A 9,465-nucleotide genomic window follows, 5' to 3' on the forward strand; every position below is an offset into this window, starting at 1 on the left:
AATGCGGTGTGGGTGTGTTTTGTGTGTTGTGTGTTTTGTGTTTTGTGGAGGAGTAAGAGGTGCACACTGTAATTAGTTGTCCTCCCTCCACTGTCAAAGCATATGTATAATAAATAATACCGTAGATTGTTGTTGTGCATATGTTTTTTCCCACTTTGCTCTACTGAAATCTTACTTAATTCATTTCATTTTACTTACCCCATATGAACTGTGTAGATCAACTCTTTTTGATTCTACTACATTGTGAAACCCTGAAATAATGTTAAATGTGTGTGCAGACTCAATTTATTTAACACTTTAACAGCTGTTAATAAATATGCAAACATCACTTCATGCACACCAGAAGCATGTGTAAGGAAAATCAAAATTAGGACATATATGTACTGGGCGACTGTGGCATGTCGATGTGTCCTTGAGCGAGACACTTAACCCCAAAATTGCTCCCGCAGCTGTGCCTACGGTGTAGAAATGTGATAGAATTTAAATTGTAAGTCGCTTTTGATAAAAGCGACTGCTAAAAAAATGCCTGTAATGTACTAACTATTATTATATATTTAGACAAAAAAAAAAAAAGCTGAGAGTTTTCATGATTTTGTTAGAGTATGGTTGATATGAAAGTCTGCATACAGGACATGGTTACATCTGTATTACCATCTGTATTACTGATACATTACTGAACATTTATCCTGCTGCAATGGATGTTGGGACCTGTTCCGAACAGCAGAGAGCAGCTTTATTGTTTATTGTTTTTCCTTTTTTTTCATCAAAGAGTTATGCTGGGTCATACACCAGAGAGCCAGCTAACCCGCCCTAAATGATGAGGAATTGTATTTGTGGACAAGCGGGCTCTAATGAATAGGAACAGATGGAAAACACAGAAAACCGAACAACTTTCATATTAAAAGAAAAAAAAACAGTTGCCTAGGAACAACCTCTGCTAAACCTGACTCCTCGACCCCCCACACACACACACACACACACACACACACACCCCACAACATACACGCACGTATGGAGATATGCGCACCATGGGAGATAAGATCGGATGCTTCAAGGAAAGTTAGGGTTATTTCTCACTGTTACTAAGCAACAAGTTGGCTGTCTTCTAAGCCTTCGCCATTTCTCTGTCGGCTCCGCTGGAGATTAATAGTCAGAGGCAGAAATTAAGTTGACCACAAAACTTCAGCAATTTCTCAAAAGTTTTCTTTATAAGCAGAGTTAAAATTGGCATCACCTGGGTTGGCCCACTGGCAGGTAAAATAAGATTGTTTCATTGCAGGACAATATGCTCTGTGACGTACTCTACGTTCTGCTGATTATGTTCTGTTGATTATGTTAGAGTAGCACTTCATTCGAAGTGCAGATCACTTGTATACAGATACATTTTTATTAAATATTTTAATTAAATGTTCAGGTTTTTACTGTAGTTGTTGAAAGTGACGTAGAATCAATGTTATATTTTAGATGTTATATTTTACCTGCAGTGTTGGTTATAACAGATGTGCTAAATGAGGAAGCCTATGCCTGCTATCGTAGCCCGGCACCTTGAGAGGCATATGGATGGTTTACATATTACTCACACAACAAAATCAAATCAGGATCATGCTGAAGAAACAAAAGGAGTGTAATGAAAACAGATGGCAACCTATATTTGCATTGGCAGAGAATCTTTTACATTTAACCCTCACTCTCTGAGGGGCATGGTTGGCAAGGCAACAGATTCTGCAGTCTGTTTCCCATGACTGCATCTCAATAGTCCAGATCACCCTTCTTATCCCTCTATCTTCCTTGAGTAACATGAGTAAGACCAGGCAGGCGCTCCGTGTGTTCAAAGCCTCAGTGTTATGCTGACAGGCAATTGGCAGCTCACGACATCCCTACACCCATACAACGTATCCCTCAAACCCATCCCCAAGATCAAATTAAGACGAATACGTTTTAGCTGCTGCCTGACCTGCTTGTTACCATTTGAGCCTTAAATAAATCAAACTTTATATTTGAGCTTAGTTAGACAACTTTAAACATTACATTTCCAAAGATGTTGTTTCCTAAACACTTATCTAAAATCATCACCGCACCCTCTTACATAACTAATGTTTAGATGTGTAGTTACCTCGCTTTAGTCATTTCCAATTTTTCAGTTAAACCGAAGGATTAAGTATTCCTTCATGAGTTGAGAAAATTACTTCTTAAGCTACATAATTCATTTAAAAACCCATCGGATTGTCTGAAAAACATTGTTAAGCTACAAACAGGGCTGTTTCGCTCAGCTCATGAAAAGTTGATGTTTTTGCTGATGCCTGGTTTTCACAAGACTGCAAGTATATAAGTCTATCACACTGCAATTATAACCCGAATGTATAGAAGTCTTGCAGAAATGAGAAAGTGGTGGATGTAACACATCTACCATCTACACAGTGAACGAACAGGGTGGAAAATGTACAAACTGTAGAACCGCCAGGACTTTTCCCGGAGTAATTATTGGACCAGACGGGTCAGTAGCTAGAGAAAGACCTCGTTTATCGAGGACAAAAACCTCAAATACTTTCTCAGGATTTACTTGGTTACGATGGTAGGTCTCTGTGTCAGTGCAGAACTTTATAAATCTGTGCTGCATTCAGACACAGCATGCCTGGAGTTGGCACAAACACAGTAAAAAAGAAGAAAAAAAACTACTATAAGCATCAGACAAAAGATTTTGAGGTCTGAAAAGAGAACTGAACTCTTCATCTGTAACTGAAAGTGCTGGATGTCTGCAGGAAAGCTGGCACAGCTCATTAACCATCTAACATGATCGTGAGTAGTAGCTGGTGTTGAGAGCAGCAGGGACAGGGACTCTTGAGTAAGAGGTCAAATATAAATTGAAGTACTATGAGAAAAATCATTGGCAGGATCTTGTTCAAGACTTGACTGGGATTGCATTTTGTTGTCCAACAGGATTTGAAAGCGAGCACAGCCGACTCGATACAGAAATGGTTTCCTTTGTCCATCACAGTGAACATCAAGTCTGCATCAATATGTTTCAGAGTTCTATTGCCACTGTGTTACAATGCAGCTTTTAAAGATATTAAAATCCTGCAGCGTGTTTTGTCACGGCGATAATCTAACTTTGAGAAAGGTTAATGCCAACTTGATGTTCTTGGTATTGTTGTACTTAAAATCCTAAAATCAGTGGTATGATCATTTAAATGACAACTTGCTTTCTGGCTGGGAGAGAAAAGCAATACCATTCTTATGTCTCTGATAACTGTGGAGCTGGAACGTTAGAGGTGCTGGTATAGGCGTATTATTTTGCTTTAAATAAAGTTATGCTTGCTCGTTCCACTCTTTTATGCTGAGCTAGGCTAATCACCTCCTGCCTCTGTAGCTCCATCGTAAGTGCACAGACATGAGAGTCGTATCGATCCTCTCACCTAACTCTCAACAAGAAGCTTATTTTCCAAAATGTCAAACTGTTCATTTGAATCCTATGAAAACAAAGGATCAGTTATGAGGAGCTGTAGACTTCGACAAGGTTTGAAAAGTGTGTGTGGATAAACAAGGTACATCTCAAAGCAATAATGACTTGTTAGAATATTAGTTCATTTGCAAATACTTCTGAATAAAAGATTCTTCATCATGGCGTTTGTTGTGACAAACATCTTGAGTGATGTATTTTAATTTGAGAATGTCAAGCAGTGAAGTCAAGCGGCTGGAGTACTTCTGGAGGCCCTCTGCTCAAACCTGAGCGACAGTTATGGCATTTCTGGAGGCCAGGCAAAACCGGATAACATTTCACAATAACTATAGTCACTTTTCTGCTGTTATTCAATGAAAAACAGCCGTTGGACAGGACAGTGAAATCTCAGATGTATGCCTTTTTAAGAAGATGTGTGATCCTGTGGATGTTTTTGACAAAATTTCAAGCAGGCAAGTAATTGCACTGCTGTGGAGCGAGCCAAATGAGCTGAGCTTGATTCTCATAACTACCTTTGACAAAAGTGAACGGGGGCTGGTATTTTTAGATCTCACCTGATCGGCAGATCACTCTGCGGGCTCCACTATTCACTTTCACAAAATGTCCAGAACAAGCTGCAGCAGAATAGTAGCTCCACCATAGCTTGTTACAGAAAATTGACTTCAAAGGACAGGGGGCTGTATGTCTTTTCCAGAAGTCAATGAAATGATGAATGTGGCTACTCACAAAGGTGTTTGTTGTGTGAGCAGATACAGTATTACTGGTTCAAAGTCATGACAGATAAACAATGACAAAGGTGCCTCAGTTGGAAATGTGCTTGTTATGATTCATGTAATTTTAGCACTATTAAGACGTGTAATGTGCTGCTGGTTATCGCTGCACTGCACCTCCTCTCTAGATGTGCTTTCAAAAGGGGGATGAGTGCATCACCAATATCACAAGGGGGCTAGCATGAGACCTCTGATCACCTGCTGCCTCACAGCAAGACTGACGCCTGCAGCTGTCTTTGAAAGAGGCCTTTTCGCTTTCATGTCAGTATTTAACTTTTCTTTTGCTTCCCTTATTATTGCCCCGTCGTTTTTTTCATCTCTTCCACTTTTCTTTCTTCACCCCCCCCCCCCCCCCCCCCCCGCGCTTTCTGTGTTTGTGGTCCACACCCTGCTGTGTATCCAGTCTTTCCCTCAAGCTAATTAGTTTCTCTGTAATGGTTCCTCATTCTCACCTGCACACACAACACGTGCACACACAAAAATGCTTAATTAGCCGTTGTGCAAGGAACTGCCTCAACGTCCATGATTTGCCTGAAAGTACTCTCAGTAAATTCCACCTCAACTCACCCTCTTTGCAATCTTCTAAGACCTTTATAGACATTCCTACAGGAATTAACTTGGTAAATATCAAAGCGACCCTTGAGACATTTTCAGCACATAACCACCTGTGCCTTATCATTTTGTGGCTTAGAGGTCATTAAGCTTCTTTATGTTGAAAAGATGTCCATGTGCTCACTCTGATAGAAAGTGGAAAGCAAGAAACTTGAAACAGTGCGTATAGTCTGCCCATATATTGCACCGCATGCAGTGGTCGAGGATGCATAATTATGAAGGAAGCTCACTAAAAAAAATGATTTGCTGTGCATTGACAAAATGAAATGTTGGTTTTGTATTCAAATAATACTAAATATAATAATAATACAATATTGAGAAACACATTTTTTTAGGTTTGTGTTTTATTCTTGACATATTTAAAGATAAATGCACATCTCGTGAGTAAAACGTATCTGTTCTTTTCCCCCTTTGCTGTTGCAGCATCATTGTTATCACAAAGAGGCATTGAAGCCCATTTCTTTGAAGTTCACACAGAATCATAATTCTCCATTTCAGGGATCACAATGAGCCATTATATATAATGTTATCCTCGTACCTTTATTGTGATAACGCTAAAGATGTTTCTTCGACTTTTCATCAGCTTAGACGGAAATGAGGACTGCTGTGGAAGCTATTAGACCCATACACCATGAGACATGAGTAATTGCACACCCCTGTGGCTACGAAGCATAAACAAGTAAGGAGGCTGATATTTCCATGCTATAAATAAAATGTGATTGAAGGGATAATTGTTTGGCAGTGAGTTTCATCACAGTGAACAAATACAAGTACATACTTTAATATAGGGCTTCCACTTTATTGTCAAGACCTCGAAATGTTTGGAGAACAGTGCTAATCAAACATTTGAGTTTTGCGCCCCTCTTTTCTTTCTGTAAGTGTCCACAATTTGCATTAGACAATGAACTAGTGCTGACAGATGGAGCTCTTTGACAGGTGGAGATGTTAGGTATGAACCGATACAGTAGATATATAGTGGATGCAAATGTGATCTTCCTCTCTTCCCCCTTCAGTTTCAGTTCAGTAGGCTCTATACGGGCGTGACATTTCCTTGTTGCTTTAGCAACAGAGAGAGAAAAAGGAGTCCCCCACCCTTCATCTCGGGGGTTAGACAATATTTCCCCCTTTTGATTATGTTATCTGTACATGAAGGCATGTGTATATACTTGTATATGTATGATCATGTGTATTTTATCAAGCATCTTTTTTTTTGTCATGAGGACTGAGGGAGTTATGTGGGTGGCTTTCAACATTGAAGTCCATCCTTTATTGGCTCATGACACCGATCGTTTGCATAACAACAAGAATGACACAGTAACAGGTCCTTTGAATCACACTGTTGAATTGCCAAGCTTTCTTACATGCTTTAAAACTGCAATTAAGCATTTCATTATATACTGTATGTTGGATTCATATTAAAGCACATTGGATTTGTATTGACATCCAAGTTTGTTGGCACCTGCATCCAGCTATAGCTGGAGGCTGGTGAGTCTCCAACTGTAGTTTGTGGGAGTGTTAACAATATAAATAAACCCGTGCTAAGCGTGGCCTGTTATTGTCTCACCAACTTAGGTCCTCCTCCATTTCAAACAAGCTCACCACTCTGCCATTGTTAAACACCTTTGGGTGGGACAAGAAATATAATAAAGTTTATATGAAAGACTGTTCAAAAAAGTGTGTACGGTTGTTTTTAAGTCACACAAATAATCGTTCTACAATGGTGCTCCATGTAGGCCCACCGTACAACAAAGAACAAATTTCATGTGAATGAGTCACTGCGTACAACAAGCCAATAATACAATCAACGCTTTTCACCTCTGTTGGGTCTTCATGCATAAGAGAGGTGTCACATTTCTCACCATTACATCACACACACTGTAACAAGACGACCACTCTCTTTTGACGCGGCACGTCAAGACAGTTCAGAAGGTATTTTAACATGCAGGCTTCTTCACATCAGACATGATATAATGTCTCTCAATGGTGAGAGGACAATTCAAGAATTGACCAATTGACCCTTTACTTACTGTTGCTACGCCTGTCTGTCAAATGTTCCCTTCTCGCTCTGCACATAACACGTTATGTAGTTAATGTTGAAAGAGTCATCCCTTCAGATTGGCAGTAATTATCTGTCTGTGCCAGATTTGATCAGTTCTAGCTGTATGCTGCTAATTAGGCTAATATTAACTCCATTAACTGGTTGAGAACACTGTCTCCATCTGACTTTTCAATGTTTCCGACTGACTTGTTGTAAAATGAGAATCCTGTAAAAGGGGTTTTGAATTTGCATTTGACGGCTAGAGCATGATGTAGTGCAGAGACCCCGAGACTGAAGCTGTCCCAAGAAGTTAGCATCAGAAGACATGGAAATACAGAAACAGAGGTGTTCTTGTTCTGCAGCGAAGAGAGTTCATCCTTGAATTAGGCTTAAATATGGAAAAATGTGAGACTGTTATTTCATTGTTAATTCATTTAAATTGCCACTGCCGTCATTGTGAATAGTATGTGGGGATTGCAACATTTTCATGAATAAAAAAGTAACAGATCAAAATTATGAAATGCTGGGAATTAAAACTCAGGTTATGAATAACTTGTTACCATATTATCTTAACCAAATGACATCCATGGTCATGACTTTCTTATTATAGATTTTAAGAGAATCTGTGGAGAGTCTCCAGTCCTGCGGTTATACCTTTTACCTTTCACTCGACAATAAATACCAGCAATCATTCCCACTTTCACGGTGAAGCAGGCCAATGAGTCATTCGCATGTTGCCTTTATAAAAGGCCGACAAAACATCGGGCATATTGACTCAAGAGAGAGATAAAGGAGCCCAAAGGTTCGTCGTTTCATTTAATTCATCCTATTACCAGAATACTTCACTCCCGCCATTTCCTTCTTCTCCCCTCCGGCTTTGTGTTGACACTGAGCAACCAATTCAGAGGCAGCAGGATGTTTTTTTCCTGCAGCAGAGAGAGAATTAAAAATAGGCAATATCCACGACAAAGTCTTTTCCTGACAAAAACAAACAGCCAAAAAAACATTGTAACCACAGACGGCATGTCATCGAGTTACAATCCGACCATTTTTAGTTGTCTCATATGTTCAAACTAAATTCAGTGTGATGACTTTCATGTAATCTTCGAACTATCTGACGTCTTTTAGGTACTCATCGGTTAATAGTTTCATAAAGTATTGACATCTGTTGATTATGGAACTAATCGATTTTTTTCCTGAGCCAATCATCGTCTGCCGTGATTGATTCATCGATTGATTTGTATTGGTGATGAACCCGGGCTGTTGTGTTGATCTTCTTGTCAAAAATGTACAGTGTACCATTTGGTCGTCACTTCTTTCCTCTCTGTCTGTCGCAGAGACACTGTTCACTGCCAACATATTGTGTAAGGACTCATCAGTTTTGACAGATTTGACTGTCACCCACTTGTCAAAATGTCACGCAAAGACAAAACACACACACACACACACACACACAGGCGCGAGTATCCAAAGAGGCAGAGTAACTGAAAGATGGAAAGCTGCACAAATCAAATGAAATTATTTTTGACATTTAATGAAAGTACACGACAACTGAGTGACAGTAGAGGAAAATCTACAAGATTGTAGTAACTATTTTAAAAGATATATTGTTTTTAGCCTATGGGTTGGTGTTTCTTGTAATTTGACGGACTAACATACATTTATCTGACCCTGCATTTTGTTTTGTTGATGCTCGCAGTTTTACTTCAATGCCAGCACTGATAAATGCCAAGCTTGGCTTAAGCTACAACTGATAGATATATAATTTCACCTCTAACTGTGACGGTATAACCTGTTTGAGTGTTATTATTACGTCCTCATATTGATGATGAGGCTGTTATAGACATCATTTAACAATGCACACATCTTACTTTAAACCTGCACTGACACACATCAGAGCATCAGTTGTTATTCTTTTATCCGGTGGATGGAGTTGAAATATCACAGGTCTATTGCACAGGACCTCTGGAATGCCATTCAGCATGTGGCATACTTGATTGCCCCATATGTGTGATCTCATATAAGCTGTAGGCATATGAGGTTTTATAAATAGAGTGTGCTCATGTGTTATTTCCTGCACAGTGGGGGAGAGTTTAATGTCTGTTTGTGAGCAGGTTTGTGTTGTGACTGAATGATGGTGATAAGAGCTGATTGGTTTTTTGATGATCTTACTTTGTGTTGATCATGACTGGTTGCAGCCAGTTTAAAGGGGGAAACTGTATGTATGACGTCCCGCACACACATAGGCTGTACACTCAGAGTTCCTGCGCTATAGGCTTTATATGAAGGGATGTTTGTCTCCTACTTATGTAGGTTCTGTATATATTCACCCACGTACTTTCATCAATATTTCCACTTTGTTACTTTCAGTGAATATCTGAAGCCATGCAAGGTAATTCTGAATATTTTTGAAAGTTTGTGTAAGTCACAGTTTGTGTCTTAAATAACCGTTATATTGTCAGAATTTGAACTTCAGGAAGGTTCTGTTTATGTGCTTTTTCACATTGAATGTGCAATTTCATTAAAATTAGGGCAGAAGCTGTTGCTGCAAGCTGTGCCTTCAGAGGATTTGAATGATTAGAACTGAG

This window comes from Anarhichas minor, unplaced genomic scaffold (assembly GCF_050575085.1).
Source record: "Anarhichas minor isolate MPS153535 unplaced genomic scaffold, ASM5057508v1 ptg000024l, whole genome shotgun sequence".
Lineage (NCBI taxonomy): Eukaryota > Metazoa > Chordata > Actinopteri > Perciformes > Anarhichadidae > Anarhichas > Anarhichas minor.